The 24,869-nt window shown below is 35.5% G+C and overlaps 1 long non-coding RNA gene across 1 annotated transcript in view; it reads left to right on the top strand.

Moving 5' to 3' along the window:
• Nucleotides 1-24,869, top strand: part of LOC141423909 (uncharacterized) — a 96,161-nt gene that overhangs the window by 38,462 nt on the left and 32,830 nt on the right. Inside the window, exons 3-4 of the long non-coding RNA XR_012448670.1 lie at nucleotides 16,185-16,828; nucleotides 17,291-17,363. This is a non-coding gene — a long non-coding RNA (uncharacterized lncRNA). The remainder of the gene's footprint in view (nucleotides 1-16,184; nucleotides 16,829-17,290; nucleotides 17,364-24,869) is intronic.

Here is a 24,869-nt window from a genome sequence, read left to right on the forward strand (position 1 = left end):
TTTTGAGCAAACAGAATGGAAGGTGCTAGAAAGTGCTGGAGCTGATCTTTGCAGCACAGGTGCCATATTGGGACTATTTACAGCCTGTGGGTGGTCTCAAATGGCACTGGGCTTTTGTGAGACTTCAGGAACAAATTGTGGGTTTTACCATTCCTGTGATTTTAAGAGCCACATGAGAGACTTATAAATCATTTAAGAGAAAATCTAACACAGTTTCTAACATGAAATGCTAAAAGGTGTTGTATCTTTTTCAAAAGGGACATTTTCTGATTATTAAGAACATTAATTTAGGAATTTGGTTGAAAATTTGAATTCTTCTGTGTTAAACTGAGCCTTCCTCTTCTATTTACTCAGTTAAAGTGGAAAAGAGGAGACAACCTTTTCTGCAGGTCTCTGGCATACTTATTTTAGAGTAGTAAATAAATGACCATTTGATGCATTGTTTGCAGGGAACTTTATACTACCCTAAAAACTGATGAAGGAACAATAGTTCCTCAGAGAAACTTCCTCCCTTAGTAAAGTGTAGATACTTCTAGGCTTTTATTTTCAATCACTATTTATAGGAGGCCTCACTTTTTACCATTAAGTGTAACTAGAAACTATTACCCAAGAGGGTTTTTATAGGGTTTTTTTTTTTTTTTTGGTGCATATTAAGTTGTACATAGTGAGGGGTTTCATCATGACATTTCTAAACACGCATAGCACCTACTTTGATCATATTGTAACAGGTGTTTAAACTGCTTTTGCTGAAAAGCACCTACTCCTTATTTGGGCCCACAGATTAACTAGAAACAGGAGAAAAGCTTAGCATCTCTGTCTCCATTTTGTACCTGTTGACCCTTGCTCTGAGACATTCTCTCCTGTGGCCACCTTGGAATCAAAGAAGAACAGGAATGATCAGTATGATCTTTATGAGAAGGCACTGAGACTACCCCTAAGGAACAGGGAAGTCTTGAAGGACAGATAGCCACCTCCCAAATGAGGATAATTAAAATGAGGATAGTCACCTATAACGATGAGGCTGCACCTGGAGCAGGAATAATCATCTCATAGGAAGCAGATGAGGATGTTGTAGTTTATGAATGCCTCACTCACTACATAAATGTCCACTGTTTCCTGTACATTACATCTGAAATAATAAAATGTTAGGGAACTTACTACAATTATGCTACAACTAATATGTTAAATATAAAATCCACATGTTTTCATCACCCCACCCAATGCCACAATGATCTTTATCATTTTTCCTCATATGTATTGATCGGTATTGTATTAGTTAGGGCTCTTGAGAAAAAAATATCCAATAGAATAGATAAGTGAATAGTTCTATAGCTATATGTATAGATCAATTGATTCAACTATAGATTGAAGCATAGAGGGAGATGTATTATGGGAAATAGTGTACATACTTATGAAGACTAGGAAGCCTTCTGATTATGTAGTCTGCTAGCTGGAGAACCAAGAAAGGTGGTTGTAGAATTAAGCCCAAAGGCCTGAGGTTTGAAAAAGACCCACTGGAATAAGTCTCAGAAGTCTAAAGGCTGTAGAACCAGGCTAAGGTCTAAGAGCAGGAAAAGATGGGCTTCCCAGCTCAAGAAGAGAGGGTAGGCCTTCCTCTGCCTATTTGTTTTGTTTGGGTCCTCAGTATGTTGGAGGATGCCTCCCACACTGGTGAGCTCTAGTCAGTCTACTGATTCAGATGCTAATCTCTTCCAGAAGCATCGCCACAGACATACCCTAAAATAATCTTTACCAGCTACCTAGACATCCTTTAGCCCAGTTACTTTGTCGCAGAAAATTAACCTTCATAAACATTATCTCTTTTCCCATTCCAAAGTCTTTAGGTTTTCAAAATGTGATCAAATTAAAGTTGTGATTTATTTTTTTTACTTAGTCACTAAAACCCCCCAAATACTCTATGATACCTTAAAAGAAATGCAAGTTCTCAAAACATACTTTAACATAATAAAGGCCATATAGAACTAACTCACAGCTAATATGCTGAAAAATGGAAAGCTTTTCCTCTAGGATCTAGAATAAGACAGGAAAGCTCACTTTTACCACTTTTTTTCCAAGATAGTGGTGGAAAGTGCTATTAGGTCAGAAATAAATAAAGGTATTCAAATCACAAAGGAGGATATTAAACTACTTTTGTTTGCAGACCTGATTGTGAATATAGAAAACACCGATGACTTCATGAAAAACTTTTCAAACTAGTAAATACATTGAGTTAAGTTGTAGGATGCAAAAACTCTGTAGCATTTCTATATGCTAATAGAGTTTTCTGAGAAAATCAATCAAGAAAAAAAATCTCATTTATAGTGCCTACAAAAATTACCTAGGAATACATTTAACCCAAGAGGAGAAAGAACTCTACAATGAAAACTATGAAACATCAGAGAGAGAAATTGAAAAGGATGCAAAAAAGCAGGAAAATACTCTGTAGTCATGGAGTAGGAAAATTAACACTGCTGAAATGACCAGATAACCTAATGTCATCTACTCAGTCAATGCAATCTCTACCAAAACACCAACATAATTCTTCACAGTATTATAAAAAGAATCTTGAGATTTAAATGAAGTCACAAAAGACCCTAAATCCACAAAGCAGTCTTGTCTAAAATAAATAAATAAAAAATAAATAAAAGCTCCAAAACCAAAGATCAAACAAACAAATGAAGCTGGGTATCATACTGTCAAAGCTCAAAATATATTACAAAGCTAGTAATTAAATCAAAAGATACAGGGGTCAGTGAAATATAATGGAGAGCCCAGAAATAAGTCCACACAATTATGGCCACCTGATTTTTGATGAAGGAGCCAAAAACACAGATTATGGACAGAACACCCTAGAGTTTTCAATAAATAGGTCTGGGAAAACTGGATATCCACATGCAGAAGAATGAAGCTAGATCCATGGCTCTCATCAGTTACAAAAAATTAAACTCAGGATGGATTAAAAACTTAAATGTAAGACCTAGAAGAAACTACAGGGGAAATACTTCAGGACATTGGTCTGAACAAATTGACAAATGGAATTACAATGAACTGAAAAGTTTCTGTAAAATAGAGCAATGAGACAACATGCAGAAACGAGAAAATAGTATTTGCAACTATACCTCTTCAAGGAGGTTAATGTCCAGAATATATGAGGAGCTCAATAGTAAAAAACAAAATTAATAAAATAAATTTAACACAAATAAATAATGAAACAAAATTAAAATAATTAAAAATGGGCTAACGATAAGAAGAAACCTTCTCCAAAGAAAACACAAAGCTGGTATAGTGGCTCATGCCTGCAATCCTAGCTACTTAGCAGGTAGAGTTAGGAGGATCATATTTCATAACTAACCTTGGCAAAGAGTTTACAAGACCTCATCACAAGCAATAAAACAGCTGGATGAGGTGGCACATGCCTGTCATCCCAGCTATCCAAGAAGTGTAAATAAGAGGATTGAGGTCCAAGTATTTTATGCTGGGACATAAAATGAGACCCTATCTCAAATCTAACCAAAGCAAAAAGGTTGAGAGTGTGGCTTAAGTGGTAGAGCACTTGCCTATCAAATTTGAGTCCCTGAGTTCAATCCCTAATACTTCAAGGAGAAACAAAGGAGAGAGAGAGGGAAAGAGGAAGAAAGGGAGAGAGGGAGAGAAGAGGAGGAGGAGGAGGAAGAGGAAGAGAGAAAGAAAGAAAGGAAGGAAGGAAGGAAGGAAGGAAGGAGAAAGAAAGAAAAAGAAAGAAAAAGATAAAAACACAAATGGCTAACTGATATATGAAAAAATGCTCAGTATCATTAGTAAAGAAACATATATCAAAATCACAATGAGATAACTTCTCACCTCAAAGAATGTGGTTGTCCTTAAAAGGACAAAAAATAGGTTCTGGGAAAGACATGGAGAAAAAGAAACCTGTGTGCACTGTTGGTGGAATATAAGCTAGTACAGTCATTCTGAGAACAGAATGGAGATGTCTCTGAAAACTAAACATGATCCATCAACCCCTGTGGTACATATATACCCAAAGGAAATGAAACAAATGTGTTTTAAAAAAAACATGTTTATTGCAGCACAATAGCCAGGATATGGACTCAACCTAAGTATCCATCAAAAAATTAATATGGATAAAGAAAATGTCCATGTGCACTGTGTAATTCCATTCATTCATGAAGAAGAATGGAATTCTCAAATTTGTGACAATGTGGATGAACCTGAAGGAAGGACATTATAAGTGAAATAAGCACAGAAAGTCAAGTTCCTCATGGGCTCATTGTGTGTAGAATCTTTAAAAGGCGATCTCATAGAATGTGATAGGATTACTTCTGTGGACTATTTTGTGGTCGAAAAGCAGTTGATAACTACTTCTCAACTATTCCATTTTATTTCCCTTAAGATAATATTAAGACTTTTTGAGTGAATGATTGAAAAAAATGTGACTTTTAAATATTCAATACATAGCATGTAATACACATCAGTACATACAGTGTAATCATGATGAGTTATTAAATAAAAATTTAAATTAAAAAAAGAAGTTAAGCACAGAATAGTGGTTACCAGAGAATGGAGAGAACAGGGAGGAGTGGAGAGGAGGGAGGAGTTCATCAATAGGAGCAATGCTATTGTTTGATTTTTGTGTGTGTGTGTGTGTGGTACTAGGATTTGAACTCAGGGCCTTGTGCTCGCTGAGCAGGCACTCTACCATTTGAGCCGAGCCTCCAGCTGTACAACACTATGTCTTGTAGGAGGAAGGAGTTCTGCTGTTCCATGGTACAACTAGGGGTGAATATAATTAACTATAGTGCATTATATATTTCAAGTAAAATAATTGAAAGGTACTGACCATAAAGAAATGTTAAAAACTTAAGGTAATGGATTATCACCACCCATTGTGTACCTGAAGAACAGCATCGTATTGCACCTTATAAATCTGTCTATTAGTTGCCAATCAAAACATAAAAAAAATTAACAAAAAAGAAATGTGAACATCCTGCTTAAAACTTTGAAGAATTATGTATATTTTAAATATAACTGTTTATAAGCCACAATATACCAGGTATATTAAGTAACTTTTCATTATGATCTTGTAAGAGATGATATAAGAGATAAGAATTTCTTACAAGATATGAACTCATAAGAGCAAAAAAGTATATTGAGCTCACAGTACTGGAGGTTCAGGACAAGGTAGACCCATTATTTGGGGCCTCTGATGGGTTGACAAATGGCAGTGGCATGGGGTATGGGGCAGAGCAAACCTGTTTGCTGAATGAGCTAGGAAGCAGTGGACTGTTTCCCACAATCCACTTCGAGGGCACATCCCCAAACACCAAAGCCTATGAAGCCCTAACCCCTAAAGGTCCAGAGCAACTCCCAATAGTGCCACCCTGGAACTAAGCCATTAACACATGGACCTTTTGGGGAACACTGAATGTCAAACTATAATCCTGGGAATAAAGGATAATTGTGATTTACTGTCTAAATCCAATTGATACTTTTATTTTTACATTTTTATCATTTCATGAATAATTTACCAAAGTAAGAATAAGGAAATAAGCAGGGTGCAGTGATGTAAGCCTATAATCCCAGCTACCTGAGAGGAGGAGATCAGGAGGATTGCAGTTCAAGAACAGCCTGGGCAAAAAGTCAATGGGACCCAAGCACAACAAACAAGGTTCACACCAGTAATCCTAGATACATAGGAGGTGTAAGTAGGAGAATTGCAGTCTGAGGCTTGCTCAAGAAGACCCTATCTAAAAAAATAAAGAAAGAAAATGAAAAAGAGGGGGCATCAGGGAATGCCTCAAATAGTAGACCACTTGCTGAGCAAGCACAGGTTCTGAGTTCAAACCCCAGTACTGGAATAAAATAAAATAAATAGTTAACAGCAACCTCACTAGAAATTGGAACAAGAATTTAAATAAAACAACCTTTTGATATGAAATAAATTTTGTTTATATAAACATCCTGATTGAAGAAAGAATATTGACCTAGTGATCTTAGCTGAAGAGGATAATTTATTCTCATTGGAGTATAGTATTCCATTGCCAAACCAAGCTACAATTTATCATATATTTACATATTTCCCCTGTGTGTAGGCCATGACAAATTGACAAGCTTAGAATATTCTTGTACACGTCTTTGATGAGCACACTTATACATTTTAGAGTATACAACAAGGGCCAGAATTTCCAGGAAACAGAGAAGCCTTGCTAGGCCATGAGTAAAACATTTTTTTGAAGACAATTACTAATCAGTGCTTGGACCACTTTGACTTAAATGAACAAGTTACAAGAACGATCTTCACCTTTTTAAAGGTCATCACAGCATCGTAGAAAACTGTAACTACTTACATGAATTCCAGCACCAGAAAGTTGTCTGTTACCTCTCCCTTGCCCCTTAATGGTTTTCTTGGTCTGTTTTTTTCTCTACAATTACATTTTGAGATAGTGAAAGAAAACAAAATGCCTCTGTCTTTCTAGTATATTCTACAGTGTCAGATATTTATTAAGTTTGAACTGGATCCAAAGTTGCAAATTTATTGAAATGTTGTATATAATCTGCTTAAACTTTAAAAAGTGAATAAGCAAAAAGAAACACTTTTCACCATGAGGGAAAACTTTAAAACTGTTTTATACTTGCCAACATATAGGCACTATATTGAGGTTATTATTTTTGTTTTGCTGTATTTCTTCTTATATTATTGTATAAGATTCTAAACCTTGCTGTTCCAAATTTTCATTTTTCAACTGGACAAGAAGGATATATCCTTCCTTTCCTTAAAGAACATAATGATGAATCAACTATAGGTTCTGCTATAAGTCAGTTCACATGTAGAAAACTGCTTTGAGTTCTCAGGTCATCTACCTGCTGTGACAATGGCTTTGTAACAACTCAGGGCTGCATAATTCACTTTAAAGCTGGTATATTAGGTTGGAGAAAGTTTCAAGTATTGTTGAAAATATTTCTGACTTTCAGGCAGACGTTGGCCATATTTGTACCAGCACATGGCATTTGTATTAGGAAAATAAGAAGTTTAGAGGGAATTGAGAGTCATGCCCAGGTGAGATTGCATGTAGGAAAAATCTGTAATTCATGGTTCATTGTGTATTAAGCATATGCATGTTAGAGTGTCTAAAACTTCAGAGAACTTATTTGTACTGTTTCTTGCAAGTTACATGAGGTGCAGACAAAGAATCTTATGATTTGTACAGGCACAAGAAACACAGCATTTTGAACATCTCAAGTTAGCTTATGCACTTTTTTTTTCTTCACAGTAAGAACAGAACTGGAAGTTCTGAATCAGGAGTGTAAATGTATTGCAGTGTAACAGAAAATTGAGAAATAGTAAGGAAATACAGATTAATTATCTAAGATCCCATTATCACATCCCACTCAAGTTACCATTATCCATAGCACTGTAGGTGATTTATTTAGGAGCTAGATACCTGCTGGTTTAGAAAACCAAAAGAGATGAACAATCTCAAAATGTACAAAATTATTCTCAACCTAAAATCAAATATGTGCAAACACAGCAGATCGCCAAGTAGTAGCATAAGCAGCAATCCAAGTAAATCTAACTGATCATTCATTTATTCAATAAGCAAGTGTTAAGAGTTTGCTCTATCTTGAACCTCACAGCACCAGAATTTGAGAAAATTTCTCTTATTTTTAAATTGGCAAGTCTCAGATACAAACAATATAAGCAGACTAAGACAGGTATATTCAGATATTTCATAGGACATGCTTATGCTGCAAAATTATTCTTTATTTGAAATTCAAATTTCAGGACAGCCTATTTGAAACACCAGATTTCATCTGGTGACTGTATCCAGGGTCAAAAAAACAACACAGCCCATATTCTAGTCAGCCTGGTCTCAAAGATTCTGTTATCCATAGTGATAAATGGTAAAGATCATTTCAGGGTTATTCTTCACAACAGTGAAAAACTGGAGCTAATCCAGATCTTCACTTACAATAATGCAATTCTTTTTCTGGATAGTACTGGGGTTTGAACTCAGGATCCCGTGCTTAGTAGGCAGGCACTCTACCAGCCCTGGCTCTTCAGTCTCTAATGGGTGACAATTGAACGTGTGGTGGGATGGGTGTTTAAAATACTAGTAATAAATATCCACTTCATACAGGTCAGAGTGGCAAATATTTTTAAATATTTGGCACTACCAAGTGAAGAGACACAGGAAGGAGAAGCAATGGAAACTTACAGGCACTGATTGTACTGTAGAGCTTGTGTGTGTGTGTCCTAGGGGTTAAGCCCAGGGCTTTGAGCATGCTAGGCAAGCACTTTTCATTTGAGCCATGTCCCAGCCCTTTTGTTTTTATTTTTTGAGGTAGGGTTTTGCTAGCTTTGCCTGGGCTGGCCTTGAATTCAAAATCATGCTGCCTTCACCTCCTGAATAGCTGGGATTACAGGTGCCTGCAACATACCCATTTTAGAGCATGGTTTAAAATTTAATGTGTATATAAATCTCCTGGAGCTTTGGGTAAAATTCAGATTTAAGTAAGTTTGGGGTGTAGTCTAAGATTCATCACTTCTCAGAAGCACTCAAGTGATATGGATGTGGTTTGTCATGAGATTACTTTTGGATTAGCAAGGCCCTACAGCTCTGGTCTTTAAACTCTTGCTTGTGTGTATTCTAAAAAAAAAAAAAAATATATATATATATATAAAATATATATATTTTATATATATATATATATTTTTATATATATATATACATATATATATATATATTTTGGTGTGACAGTTTTGAACTCAGGGCTTCATGCTTGCAAAGTGGGTGCTCCACCACTTGGGCTGCACCTCCAGTCCATTTTTTTCTGATTATTTTGGAGATGGGGGTCTCCTGAACTATTTGCCTAGGCTGGTCTTGAATCTTGATCCTCCCAATTTCAGCCTCTCAAGTAGCTAGGTTCACAGCTGTGAGCTACCAGTGCCTGACTAATAATTTTAAAAATCAAAATCTTTGTACTATACATGTTTAAGTGGACATTAAAAATTTTTAATTGTAAAGAAAAAAAAAGAGTTTGCTCTAACAACTCAATGCAACAATAATGCCCTGTCATGGTGGTCCTCTCAAAGGAAATGTCCCAGTTTGTGCCAAAGATAAATGCTTCATGGACCCTCTGGGAACATCAGTTCATAACTCCTAACCCCCTGTCAGGTCTTCTTTCCACTTAACATTGTTTCCATTTTTAGTTTAGAATACATAAGTTATATATTGTGTTACTTGAAATTATGTTCTTTACTATAATAAAATATATTCTTTAAGAGGGACTAGTTTAACCTTAGTGGACAATGTAAATCTGAATATTCTTCATTATAAATATCTCTTAGAGTATATTTTAAAAGTTCTGTGTTATAACAACACTAAGTAAAAGGCTTCTTGCTACTATATAATGTCTGCTGCAATGAATTCATAGAATAAAAAAGGAAAATGTATCTATTCTTTTGTAATATGTAAGTATAGTTTTAGTGAACTTAGTTTTGTGTGGCTTACATATTCTGGGATATATTTTGGATAAATCTTTCATATGAAAGATAAATGTGGTAAAATGCATTTTAACTTATGAAACTATGCGTATCAGTTCATATCTTATTTTAAAACACTTTCTAGTCTTTTTTCTGTTATTTATAGATCCGACTTTCTCTTTTTTAAACCATCAAACAGAATCACCTCAGCATATTTTTATATTGACATGATACTCATAAAATAAAATTGCTAGAATGAAATTTTTCTGCAGTACTCAGACCTGAGTCTATAAATTATAAAACCACACAGACACACAATTTATTAAAGAACTCTAGCATATCACCTACGTGGGGTTAGACACTCAGTACTTTAAAGTACAATCTACTCTCTAGACACCTGCTCTTCCAGTGAACACTACTAGGCCACAGAAAGGCTTTCTCACTTCTTTTGCTTTTTAAAAAAACAATGATAATGTCTAAATGATATGAAAAATTTCCAGTGATTCCACTGCCCAAGTTAAATGGTGCTTACAGTAGAATCAGAGTAGGGGTTACCTAAGATGAGAAAAAGATTTATCAAAGGTGAGATGACAAGGGTTAGGAGTCAAAAGGATATTGGGTCAAGTATCCTTTTTCAAATGTTTTCTTCTCTTTGTATTTCAATTTGTGATTCTAAAGGGAACAGAAATTAGTAAACATGGACAACTTGGCAATATTAGGTAATTAAGTTGAAGGGAAGAAAGGAGGCAATACTACCTGTAAACATTTTTAGCTGGGTTTAAGGCATATGGATCTTATTTATACTCTTGACTTGACCTTGACAAATATAAGGGCTTGTCAGCATCTGTTTAGAATTTAACCTGACAGGAAAAGCCAGCATCCCAAATCATGCCAAAAGGAAACAAGGAATTTCAGCGATAAACTTTTATGTAGCATCTGTGATGCTACATAGCAAAATCTTGAGTGTCTTTCCAGCCTGTCCATAGAATGGACCCCCAGACAAGAATTTGTGAGACTAGAGTGTATCAAGGAAGAGCTCCTCAATGAATTCAGTAAGGAACTCGGGGAGCAGGATAAAGAAGAAGAATGAAAACAAGGTATAGGCTCAGGCAGTCAAAGCCTCAGCCTGATTCCACTGGGAGCTCTAGAGTGTATAGTACACATTGTAGTTGTGCTACTATTTACAGAGGAAATAACACCAAGCAGTTACTGGTGTGTATGTGTGGTTGGAGCATGAGGACAGCAGGGATCTAGAAGGAAAACCAAAAACTCCTATGAAGTTTTGCGTCTCCATTTTTTCCTGGCATATCAACTCCAACAATTCGAGTTAACGAAGTTCTCCAAAGGGAAATAAGGGATTTGTGTAGTTGAAGGAGACTGTCCACTACCCCTAGTACTTTCCCTCACTGACCTATGTCATTGAGATAAAAGGCTTTGCTACATTTGACTAAATTAAGTACTCTGACAAGGCTACTGTAAGTTAAACTGTTCACCCCAAAAGTTACTTAAGCAAATGTACCCAGGAAGCATTGTCCTATGTGCTTATGAGCATCCAAGGAACACATTTTGAGAAATACTTCTCTAGGATTTTATAATTTCTTGTTTTTCCAACAAACCATATACTGTTTAATCTTCTGATTTCATTTATAATAGTCCTTGTGTCTAGCATATGATTTCCCCATTAGAAGGAATGCTATAGGAAATTATTTCTATCTCTTTTATAACACACAATGAAAGTCACAGACCTCGCTGTTTTATATACTTACATATGTAATAGACAGCTAGAATAATAGAAGCATAAACAATCTGGTTTTCATTATGAGATCAGGAAGATTGCAGTTCAAGGTCAACCTGGGCAAAAAAGTTTGAGATCCCACCTTTAATGGGAAAAAGCTGGATGTGGTGGTGCACAACTGTCATTCCAGTGGTGGCAGGAAGTCTAAAATAGGAAGATTGTGGTCCAGACCAGCCTGGGCAAAAAGTGAGGGCCTTTCACCAGAATAAGCAGAACAAAAAGGTCTACATGCATGGCCCAAGTGCTAGAGCACCTGCTTAGCAAGTGTTAAGGCCTGAGGTCAAACCCCAGTACTGTCAAAAAAGAAAAAGAAGTACAATATTTAGAACTACTGCAAGGAAACCCAGCAGAAAGATAGCTAGTAACTACATACTAAATTGAGTTAATAACACATTGCTTAAGATTTTTGTAGTGACTCTTCACCAAATTTTCATCTAGATATCTGGAAAGGGATTTTTGAGGTTTATACTGAGTGTTTTTCAAGCCAAGAATAAATGTCATCAAATACAGTTGAGTCTCTTTAGTAGGTAATGTGCTAAACCACAGTGGGGAACTTACTCTGAAGAAGTTATCAACAGGGAATGCAGGACAACAGTGTCAGGAGACAGATTTCTCTCATCTCTGAGGGCTGGGAGAAATGGGGGAGATAAGAATGATACAAGTATTTATTAGCTTAAAGATGCTACTTACATTAACAAAATCTGAATTTTTAAAATTTTCAATAGAAAAAGTACATATTTTTGTTACCAAAGTTAAGGAAAAGCAATCCTTTAACACATTTAATTCAATGATGACACCCAGAGCATACATAAGTATAATTTTCAGGGATAAAATTGAAGCAAATGGTCAAGGGGAAAGTTCTATCTTCTATTTTTACTCTCAGTTATTGATGTGAACTTTACTAGGAGCCAATGTTTTTGTTAAAGACCATGTGTCATGCAATCTGCAGGGGTTTGCCTGAGAAATGTGACGAGGAGTCAGCAGAGGCCTGAGGAGACAGGAGTAGGCCAAAGCCTGCCAGGGGCCAGTGCCCTGACTGCAGTGTGGGAGCCTGCTGCAACTCAGGCCAGCCCCTGGTAGGAGCTGACTTACCCTACCTCTCCCTCCTAGGGCCTCCCCACTGCCATGCCTTCATTATTATTTAGGTTTGTGACCCCCAAATCTAAATCTCCAACTACAAGGAAAACCAATATTTAGTCACAATTGTCACGAGCTTTCTGCCTCAGGTCTCTCAGAGTGAAAATGTCCCAAATCAAATCAAATACATTAGCTTCTCCAAATACTGTCCCTACATGAGCTCTTTTGGTTAGTGGTATTGCTCACTACACTTGCCCATATTATAAAACTTTTCTTCATTTTTGAATCTTCCTTATTCCTCAAATACCATATCCTATTAGTTGTCAGGTTTCTCTAGTTTGTTTTTTAATCCCTTCTTTCTTTCCACTTACATGGCTTCTATAGTCCAAACCCTTATACACAATTCTAGAGTATTGTAAGAAATCCTTTTGACTAATCAGTGTCCCTCCTCTCTAATGTATCTTTTACAACACTGTCAAGGTTATTTTCCCAGTATTCAGATGAGTTAAGATATTTTGCTTAAAACAAACATGAATACATAAGCAAACACACTCGATAACTCCCCCTGCCTATAGAATAAAATAAACCCTCTTGACAATTCTTAGCTGTTCTTTGGCCTTCCCATCCCTATTATCTCTCTTACTTCATGTTAGAGAATAACATGCATTTCCCAAACATGCCACGCACTCTCTCAACTTTGCACCATTTCCACTGCTTTAAATGGTCTTCCACATCCACTGACTCTACCTGGTGAAACCACACTTACTTTTTAAGACATGCAAAAATCTCATTTTTTAACATAGAAACTTTTCTGGTGTTTCTGCCATCCCAGATCTCAAAACATTTTGTTAATTTCTTAAATAACACACGGTTTATATTAAAATGAGTTGCACACTTATCCTGTTCTTATCCATTTTGTTTCATTAAAGTTTAGTAGGTGTTAAAGAAGTTTTCACCAAACCAAATTATTGAACTTAAATTGGAAGATTCTGATTTAGAGAGAATTCTCTTGCAGAATTGTCTGAGGTTTAGAAACACGAGTAAATGTTGAAGTTTCTGTCTAGACTAAGGAACGACTCAGGTGTTATCTTGTATTTATCCAAAGCTGTGGGGTGTATTTCTATGTCCCATCAATATCAATTCAAACTCACACTGAATTTGCTTCATTTAGTATCAACAGACATTTATTTAGTAGATGAAATTTATTGTGGTTCTACTACCCGTAAAATAAAATTAATAATTCAAGTCTCTACACTCCAAAGACATTTGTTAAGGTTTTTGTTAGATTAGATATCTGCAGAAGGTAAAAAAGAAAGTGTTTCTATATGTACCTTGTTAAAATAGCTCTCATCTAAGATATATTGTATTTATAGACACAATTTTGTTTATAATTTGGGGAAAAATAAGCAGCTATCCAATAAAATATAAAAACAAATACTAAATATTTCCTCCTCTCCCCCAACACACTATTCTGTTTTGAATCACACAAAGATAAATGGAAAAGAGCTCAGCTGTCCCCTAAATATCTCAGGCACAGTCACATCTGTCTATGGTATGTAACTTAATTGTGAGCACTGGATGTTTTGATGAAACAGTAGGGTCAAGCTTTTTTCCATGTTTAAAAGACATTCTCTTCAGCAGGTTTGAACCACAATGTAAAAAATACTCCAACAGTTTGATAATTGTCTTTCTCTAGCACAGAAGCAGCCTTTACCATCTGTCATGTGACTGCTCTGAGGATAATAAGAATGCCTTGGATACGTAGGTTGGAAAGCAATGACTTTATTCCAAGGAAAATAAATCTAAATAATACAAATGTAGTGGGAGTGTTGCTAAATATTTCTGGAGACTCTTGAGGCGCTTTGGAAGAAAATGAATCATTTAAATAATAATTTTTGCTTTTCTTTCTCCTAACTCTAACAATTTAAAAATATCATACAGGCAGAACCAGTGTTTTAAACTCTACCTGTGCCTCCTGGAGGGTACCCGCAGGGCTTTGCCTGCAGGGAGGTCACTGGGAGTCAATGCAAATCAGGGCCAGTTGCCTCAGGTTTCCTCCAGGACCCTGGCTGTACAGGCGATTTTAGAACAACAAGTATGTGGAAAAAGAAATGCTACCACTATGTTGAAACAAAACAAAATAAGGTTATTTATTATCCTGTTTAACAGGAGGCAAGATTTCTTTCTCAGTCTTTAACCCTGCCCAACAAACTTGATGGCCGAAGTAGCCAGCTGTGTCTTAGGTTTTATCAGGTAGCTACAATGGGTTGAAGTAAAGAGAGGACAAAGTTTTAACTCTGAAGTTCTGCCTCCTGTCAGACCTTTTAATGTAATCTTAATATCCATTGTGTTTGAGGCATAAATAAAGCATAAATATATGTCTGACTGCAATGAATTAGCTGCCTAACAGGGAAGGAAACCTTGCCAGGGATCTGCAGGAATCTGGTCAATGTGGATAACGTGGTGCATTAGATCAGAGGCCGGCGGTTCATTGTTCTATGAATAGATATCGATTTTGCATTTATGGGAGGCTTTGAATAGGATGAAACAAAGAAATGAGTAGCAAAGGGTCCTTCCTGGATTTGGTTTTAGTTAGCATTTTGACATCACATCAGTGAATCTCTTCTTAGTACTAAGAAAATTTGTGCTCAAATATCAAAGGTTAATATGTCTTTCCTTGTAAATGGATTTTTGCACGAGTAATACTATATAGAAATAACTTTAAAATAATTGAGGGTCCTATTTTCATCCTGTATATTAATTTCATTATTTTTCCTGAGGAAAATGTTTGCTTTGTATTTTCCCCTAGCAAAGTTAACTCACTCAATGTTATGGAAAAACATTGTCATTGAGACTTGTGTTCTGGTCTTTGTGTGGCTGCTAGCTTCCTATTTGACTTTGAACAAGTCATTTAATCTCTCTACTGTTTCACCTTCTGTACCTGAAGAATTGGGGTCCATGATTGCTAAGGTCCTTTCAGCTCAAATTTTATGAAAACACATCATGACGATGATCGTATCTTTTGCCATCTTGAGTTGGCTATGCAAGGCATTCAATGCTGTTTATATAATGTTACGGATTATACTTATTAGCAATTCTTTCATGGTTCTTAATTTTAATCGAGTGTCTTAGTCCATCTTCTGTTGCTGATAACACAATACCACAGACTGGGTAAGTTTTAATGAAAAGAGGTTTTTTTAGCATACAGTTCTGGAGGCTGAAGGTCCAAGATATGGTGATGGCGTTCTTGCTGGTGGTCTTGGAGTAGTACAGGACATGATATGGCAAGAGACAGGGAGCACACATGTGTCTCCTGATTTCTCTACCTTTTCTTGTATTCAATCATGGGGACTTTACCCTCGTGACTTTAATCTTAATTGCCTCTGTCCAAGGCTCTACCTCTAAAAAACAAAGTTAGGTTATATTTCAAAACACTAGTACCTTGCAATAGAGATTAAATTTCAATGCATGAATCTTTGTGGGATGTATTAAAATCCTATGTAAACCATAGCACTAAGTTTTCACTTTTATTTTCACTAATGATTATTTGTGTTTTCTTGTTGAAAATTTATCACTGATTAGAATTGTCCCTATCTCCTAAATGATTATGCATTTTATTCTTTCCCTGGGTTCTACTCTCAAGGCCAAAGTTTGAATACAGGTGACACAAATTTCTTTGAATAATTTCAAAAATAACCAGGTACAGTACCCAGCTACTCCAAATAGTTACTGCTTTTGTCTGTTCACTTTTTTACCCCTGCTTTACTGTTTTCTCACTTTTTTCTGAATTCTCTCTCTCTGTCTCTCTCTCTCTCTCTCTGCACACCAAAGCCCAAAGCCTTCTTGACTCCTAGGATCTCTGAGAGCATTGTGCACTGAAGGACCAGTTCCCCAAGCAGGAGCACACCATCTACTCATGGGAAGTATTTGAATGATTGCTCATCCAGTACATGTCACACAGCTAGCAGTCAACAAATGTTCTCTGCCTTAAGTGTACATAATCCTAGCTATTCTACTCAGGAGGCAGAGACCCAGAGAAGCATGGTTCAAGGCTAGTCAGGGCAAAAGTTTAGAGACACCCCCATCTCAACCAATAAAGATGGCTGGTATTGCTTTAAATTTCAATTTCATTGATCATGGCTTTTTTCCTAGATTTGCAGCAGGGTTATAGGTAGTTGGGTCTGAAGCAGAGACTGGGTTTATAAATCAGACACTCTTGAGATCTCTAGTACTTACATGTCTCCATTAAATGGTTCTTTCCCAGGGACTGCCAAAGTGGGCAATTCGGCTTGGGCTTTGGCAGATTTTGTGAAGACATAATCTGACCTCATTTTACCCTATTGTTATAATGAAAATTTCTTCTCCTGTTCTGGGTCTTCCTTGTTGACAGAGGCATAAGAAAGGAGTGACATGTAATTTAAGAAAGTACAGCCCAGAAATGCAGGTGGCGGAAGAGGAAGAACAGAAGACTGCAGGTAGGAAATTTCCACTTTGAGGAATAAATCTATGACCAACGGAGAATAGATCTATTGGATAAATTCTTCCCTTTTCCTTAAACTAAAGCGAATTTCTACTTCTACAGTGAAAATATAATATCTTCCAAAATTCAATTGCTTTTTTGCCAGCTATGTGAAACACTTAAATTATTATGTTTTATCCTGTTCTGCCTCAATACACTCTGTCATGCATGCTTCCCTGGTTTTGCACTCTAATAAAATAGTCATGCTTGAGCTTTTGTTTCAGACTCAGTTTTCTGAAAAACTCAGACCACAAAGACATTGGTCAATTTAACAATATTTGTAAGCACATAGAATCATCCACAGACACATGAGTTATGATAGGATGGATTTGTGTGTGTGTATGTGTGCTAAGAGAGTTTAGATAGTGAAAGATTAGGGAAGCTACATGTATTAACTAGTTATCTCTTCTTCCTTTAGGTCCACCTGATTTACTTAAATTTAACACTCTGTGGCAGGGTAGAAATACATTAAGATGGAGAAAGTAGCACATGTAAGTTCACAGGGATTCTCTCCTTTCTTTTTTGTAGATAAGACTTTTTCCTAAATGTGAAGGGCAAAAATATTGTTGAAACCAAATCTGTTTTTAAGACTTATTTTTAAAGATATGCTCACTTTAAAATACTTCTTGTTATTTCTATAGAGCTAGGTAACAGGAAAAGATTTTGGAAATAAAATGTTGCTTATGAAAAATGACTTTGCAATTAATGTTGGAAAATTCATGTCTTTTGCCTAAACAACAGCTTCAGCTTTACATTTGCCATCCTCATGTAAACAGATTTTTTGAGAAAACAATATGTAGATATTCAGGTATTGAACGAGCACTTGTTGAGTGTTAACTCTGTGATAGGCACTTCTTTATGTGCTGGAAAGTCACCAATGAACAGTACAAACCAGGTCACTGTTTTCATGGTCCTTAGAAACCAGAAGAAGGAAACAAAAAAAGGAATACAGAGAAAATGAGCAAAATGAAGGATATTTTTGCTGGGTATTTTAATGGTGGTAGTATTGTGAAGATGATAACACAGAATAATCTTGTAGGTAAGGATCGAAGGAATTTGTTTTCAGTCAGTCAGTTAGGAGAGATTTCTCTGAGAAGGTATACTCAAGCTGGCTGTGCAAAGCCTCATCTGGAGCGTCAGGAGCTATAGGGGTGGTATACAGTTGTAACTTCAGTTTCTTGCTTAAGAGAGTCAGGCAGGTGGATTGAAAGGGTTTTTTGTTTGTTTGGTTGGTTGGTTTTGGGGGATTTTTTTATTTTCTTTTTGTTAGTGGGACTGAGGTTTGAATTCATGGTTTCGCTCTTGCAAAGCAGGTGCTCTATGGCTCTAGACACATCTCCAGTTCATTTTGGAGATGGAAATCTTGCAATATTTGCCCAGGCTGATCTTCAACTACAATCTTTCAAATCTCAGTGTCCCAAGTAGCTAGGATTACAGACATGAGCCACTGGTGCCCATCTTGGAGGCAAGTTTGAGTACAACCTGAGCAACATAGCGAGACTCCATCTCAGTAAATAAATAAATAAAACAAAATGAAGTTGAAAGCCATCGAAGGATTTTAATAACACATAAAGAATGGCATGTAGTAAAAACAACAACAACAACAACAACAAAAACACTCCATGACACTTTTGCAAATGCTGGATGTTAACATAAAAATCTGTGTGTGACTTTTTGAAATATCATAATTAAGGAGTTTAGCCAGGAAAGTGATATGATCTGATTTATGTTCTGATGATCATGCTCTATTAGTGACTTAAACCACTTCAAGTAAAGTGTAGAAATGATTTTAGAGTCTAATACTTTTTATACTATAATTGATTAAATAGTTCCTCTGCAGACACTGAGAAACATGTCAGATAATGCTGTAAATTGTTTTCAATCGTTTAATCTAATCTAGAAAACACAAGAAGGATAGTCTATTTAATTCATCCATATTTTTGCTCTTGCCATTATTTCTTCATTTCTGATGTTTTAATTCAATTTTCTTTTGTTTTCATTTCATTTCTATTTGAAGAGCTTCCTTTAATCCATCTCTTAGGTTAGGTCTAGTGACAAAGTCTCATGGCTTTCCATCATCTGGGGTTGCTTTGATTTTATCTTCATTCCTAAAGTTTTTTTTTTCTGGTAATAAACTCCAAGATTAAATATTCTTTTAATTTAGCACTTAAAAATATTATGTCTTTTCTGTCTGGCTTCCATAGTGCAAGCTGATGCACTTACTCTTTTCCACATTATTGCTTCTCCACAGGTAATATGTCATTTTCTCTGGCTGCTTTCCAGGTTTTTCTTTTCTTTAAGTGTTTGGAATATTGATTGATATATCATGGCATGAATGCCTATGAGTTGATTTTGTTTGTGTTTCATTTAACTTCTTGAAATATAAATTTTCAATATTTTTCAAAATTCATCAAATGTGGAAGATTTTAGCTATTGTTTCATTAGAAACTTCTTTAGGCACACATTCTTTACCTTCTTTTTGGAACTCCAACGACAGGCATACTAGACATATTTGTTACTGTTCTCCACATTTTTGATTTTCCCGCTATTCCTTTTCAATCTACTTTCTCTTTGCTTATTCACTTTGGGCAATTTCTATTGTTCTATCTTCAAGTTTGCCATTTCTTTTTCTCTGTCATATGTGTTTCATTAATGAGTCAGTCACTGACTTTAATTTTTTTCATTATTGTATTTTATTAGTTCTAAGGTTTCTAGTTTTTTCTCTTCTGGAGTTTTCTCCTTTTTTTTGTTTTAGTTGTACTGCTATTTATTCATTGAAGCATTTTTTGATAGCTGTTTTGAAAGCCTTATGGATAATTCCAACATATGTGTCAACTTGCTATTGCCATCAGTTAATCATCTTTGCTCATTTAGATTGAATTTTCTTTTGCTTTAGGTGTAATGAATGAGTTCTAATTGTATTCTGGGCCTTTACGGGCTTATGTTGTAAGACTCTGGGTGCTATTTAATCTGCTTTAATTTTCAGGACATCACCTTCTCCAAATGTGACTGCTGTCACCAACCACCCTGACCAAAACTCTCAGCACCTTGCTCTACTTCATTGTCAACAGTAGAGGTGATAGCTTTGCCATCACTGGTCCCTACTGACATCTGGCTGGTGAAAGCAAAGCTTGCATTACCTTACCACTTTCTGCTAAGGGTGAAGCTCTGCTGTCCCTTTGGTCCTGATGACATTGGCAAGAAAGGAAGAAGTGAGGTGTCAACTATCATTGCTTCTTTCATCACACTGCTGCTAGGTGGGGTAGAAGTTGAAATAATATCAGGGAAATGATTTGTGTTTTTAAAAGATCACTGTGATTCTGTGTTGAGTATGGATTATCTTGGGACAAACAAAAATGGACTTAATTTTTAACTTAAAAAATATTATACATACTTAAATTTTGGCCTTTGTAGTTATACATTCTTGGGAGACACTATAGAATGGTATACACTTTTTTTTTCAATTTAATTTTTATTAGTAGAAACTAATTGTATAAACAGGCTTCAGATTCTTTTTTCTTTTGAGGACTTCTTTTTTCCTTGTTATAAATACTTCCCTTAAAAGTAAGAAATATTTCTAAATCACTACTGCATTTACATAAGAATTCACACTGCTGATACATATATATTCAAATTGAAACTACCTACTGATTTTATATTGCACTATTTAAAGGTATAGAATTACAATTTTCTTGGAGAAATTAAGCATGTAAATTTTATCTGTGTCTAGTGGGATAGGTGCTCAAAGCATGGTGGAGAGAACAGAAGTCAATCTTAACCAATATGCTTGGCTTAAATTGCTTTGTCTCAAACAAGACTCTGGGAGTTTATGATTATTGCTAGAAGAATTCTAGTCATTCCTAAGATTTCTGACCACAAAATCTTGAGGCATTTCTTTTTTCTTATTTCTGAGAAGGCAGTAGGGATCCTGTTTATTAGTCTTCTCTTGGCCATACTTGACTAATAGGCCAGTGTATGAGCTCATCCATGTGCTGATCACATGCTTCTCTATTGATTGGAATTTTAAAAGAATGAACTCTACACTACATTTATTTCCTGTAATTGCAGGAAACTTTTTTTTGTGTGTAAGTCAGTTGAGTCAGGAATTTCCATTGCTTGTAAGCTAGAAGTAAACTAATTGGAAAATCCCCACATTCATAAACAAATTATCAGCCTTTGATGGAGTACAAGCAAGGTGAAAATATAATTCTATATTGTAGTCCATGAAAAATACCTCAAAGGGCAAGTGAACTTAAGAAATACCTTAAGTTTTTGTGTTCATATTTTATCTATTGCTGCTCCTTATATTTGATTTTCCTCTCTGATGCTCCATAATTTTACCTATGTCATTTAAATTCCAAGTTAACATGTAGCTGTCTACAACTTCATCTCAATTTTCTAACTTGTAACCTTGAAGAGCTGTATTTTTGTTATTTATACAAATATGTACTCATGTGCTAGTAGGAAGTGAGAAGCAGTTCCTTGAATGGATAAATAAATAGCATAAAAGGTTATGCAACTTCAAGAGATAGTGAGGTCACCAAAGAGAGATGTATTCTGCTTATAAACAGAGATGGGATGATGGGAAAGGAATCTCAGAAGGATGTGAAAAGTATCTTGAAAGATTGTGGGGTTTGAAATGAGAAAGAATCTTAGGGAGTCTGTTCTAGGGGGAAGACGAAGAGACAAGGCAGATATTTAAAACAATGTTGTAGAATTGTCTAGAAGTCATGATAGGTAGAAATAAAACTTAAAAAATAGTTTGAAGTCAAATTGAGGTGGGAGATTTCAAGTACTAACATGAGGAATTTGCAATTACCCTCCATGAATTATAGAGGAACTGGGCATGGTGGTTCATACCTGTAATCCCAGCTACTTAGGAGGTAGAGACAGAAGGATTGTGTTTTAAGGATAGCCCAGACAAAAGGTTAGTGAGGCCCTATCTCAAATGAAACAAAACAAAGCAAAAATCCAGTCAAGCATGATGCCATGTGCCTGTAATTCCAGCCACTCAGGAGACAGCAGTAAGAAGATCACAGTTTGAGGTTAAATTGCAAAAATTAAGCATAAGACTTTATCTAAAAGCAAAAGGACTGAGGACACAGCTCAAGTAGTAGAGCTTACCTAGCAAGTGCATGAGTTCCGTCCCCAGAACCAGAGAGACATACAGATGGTGATGATGATAGAGATAGAGATAGACAGCGATAAGGGAGAGAATGAATGTTGAGTAGTATAGAAAAACTTGAAGGAGGCATTAAGTTATATTAAAGTAGTTCTTATCCAAATAGTCATCTAAAATTTAGCCTATCTTTTGCCATATGAATAGATGGGCATCTTTACAGATTTCCTTTATGCCTGGCTGCCTTCCAGATATATACTCCAAATGACAATTTGACTGAAAAGTGTTTTGACCTAGACATGTTCTGAATATGTAATATTGTTGGTGAAAATTCATGGTCATAGGAGTCAATATGGCAGAATTCAAATAACCATATTCTCTGACCCTACTCCTCCCCTTTGCCTATATCCTTCTATATTCAGACCCTTTAGCTATTCCAGGCTGCTGTCCTTATGGGTGAAAAGCAAAATATTTCTCTCTGCAGTAGGGACAGAAGTAGTATTGCCATCATCTGATGGGTCTACATTGAGCAAGGAGAAATTTAATGTCAATGGGATGCTAATGGAAGAAAGAATTGCTTTCAGAAAACTAAAAAGAGCAGCAAGATTATAGAAGATATGGGTAGTGAATATTTTTAACATTGCTGGTAAGTGTAATTATGGAATTTTGCAAAACATCAGGACTGCTTAGGAGGCATGTCATATGTGAACTTTTGCACAGGGTAGGTCTGGTAGAGTTGAGTGATGGTAAACCATGCTTAATGGTGGTTGGTAGCTTAAGCAATGTAGTCTGGTTACAAGCCCAAGAATACCTAGGCATAGTCCCAAGAGAAGTTTGTAATCAAATGCAGCTTGCAGAGAGAGTTTCAAATCTTACATGATTTTCATAATGAATGTTTTGGATTATCACAGTATGTTTTCCTATGCTCATTTTCATCTAGATGGAGGGAGCATTTCAAGAATCCATGTCTTATAATTTTTATTTCAGTTCCTTAAGGTACCCAGAATTTCCTTGCCAGAAGGATCCATGTAAAAATTAGAATCCATCTTGAAATTCAACTAAAGACTGCATCCCTAAGTTGTTTCAAAAATTGAGAGCTGAACATATTGTAATCCTCAGAGCTGTCCCTAGACAGACAATATTGCAGAAGTTTTTGCCCATGTGTCTTTGTTTTACAAATGAATATGCAACATTACATTAGAGCAACAAAAAAAATTAATCTTGGAATCGAAGAACTTAACAAATGTTGAGTTGAAAAGCAACTTAGTTAACCCCAGAGAAAGAAAAAAGCAACATCTAGTAAATTTATTAATGCTTCAGATTTTATGGTGAGTTTTCCTCTGATGGTCAAGTGAAAAAGACGGAACAGAAGACGGCATATAGTATTTAAATGCTGTTTTAAATGAATATCTATTGCTGTTCCTGTAAACACAACATAATAAAGCTAAATTATTCAACTATTACTTAGAAATGTATTCTTATAAAAGGCATCAGGCACATAGCCAATCTCATTTCAAAATAACAAGGCAAAAACAAAAATAATTGTACCATTTACAGAAACCATGGCTCAGAGCACCTCTTGTGAGTGGAATTGTTAAAGTTTTAATGTAAAAACTGGTAGAATTACTCTCAGCTTTCTCATGGAAATATTATTAGGAAAATACTTTCTTTTTAAATATGGTGTCATAGATAATCTGTAGAAAAGTTTGTGGCATATTCTTCAGTGAATCTACTGTTTTTTCTCTTGAAGTTGCTTTTTCAATAGTTTCTAGCCTGTTTCTTAATCATTTAAAACATATTGTCCAATAACCAGTTTAAACAACAAAAAGGCATGACTTGAATTTTCTACAAAGTTTAAAACTAACAGTGTCTGAGAAGAGACTTGAAAATCAAAGTCAAAACATTTCTTTACTTGATATGTTCCAATGAAATTCTTCTGTTTAGAGGTCATTATTCCTGAAAGTTTGAGAAAGAGATCTTTTTAGTAGAACTATTTCTAGGTAAATAACTGGGCAAATTTTTAAACCGAAGAGTTACTAATCAACAGTTTCATTTCCATGATTTTGGAAAAGAAAACCTTTTTCATTCCTCCTAGTAGTGTCTAGTGCCTGATGGTGGATATAATTGCACTGAGGTATTACTTCCATCCTTTTTCACATGCCCCAAATGAAATCAGCTAGCTGTGAGGTTTGAATCTGGCTTGGTTCCTGTATTGCCATGTCCCCCATAGTATTGCTACCTTTGGTAATAACATTTAATACATTGAAATGTGTGCTATTGAATCTTACTCTCTTATTTAAAGAGATTTCCTTATAATCCATTCAACTTTGCCTAATGATTGCACTATATACAACTTTTGTTGCTTGTTACCACATTATTCGATGCAAATGTGTTTAGTAAAACTTTTCTTTCATTTATTCAAATTTGAGATGTTAAATGACTTGAGGATATTTTCAGTTTCATCAATTTTTCTATTTTGGAAATAAATCGATGTTCCACTGAAGAAATATTATTTCAAAGTTTAAAAATTTCTCTTCTCTAATAACTATAAGCTTATTAGGATTTATTGAAGTGTACTTGTACTACAATGCTTATTACTCAAAGAAAAGTCAAGTAAGGAAGACGTTCCATGAGTAAGTATGTGTTAGTGGATACAGCATACCATTCTCACATTATATCTTCTGAATAATATCCTAGATTTTCTTATTTCATGATTTTTAAAATTTTTTGATCTCAGTTTTGGAATTAGATGTTTTCCTGGCCTTTATTTACATGAGAATGATTTTTAAGTCTATAACTCTCCAATAAATGTTCTTAACAATGGAGTTCTTCCTAAGTGTTCATTTATAGATATAAATGAATAAATAAAACAATTTTA

This window comes from Castor canadensis, chromosome 6, assembly GCF_047511655.1.
Source record: "Castor canadensis chromosome 6, mCasCan1.hap1v2, whole genome shotgun sequence".
Lineage (NCBI taxonomy): Eukaryota > Metazoa > Chordata > Mammalia > Rodentia > Castoridae > Castor > Castor canadensis.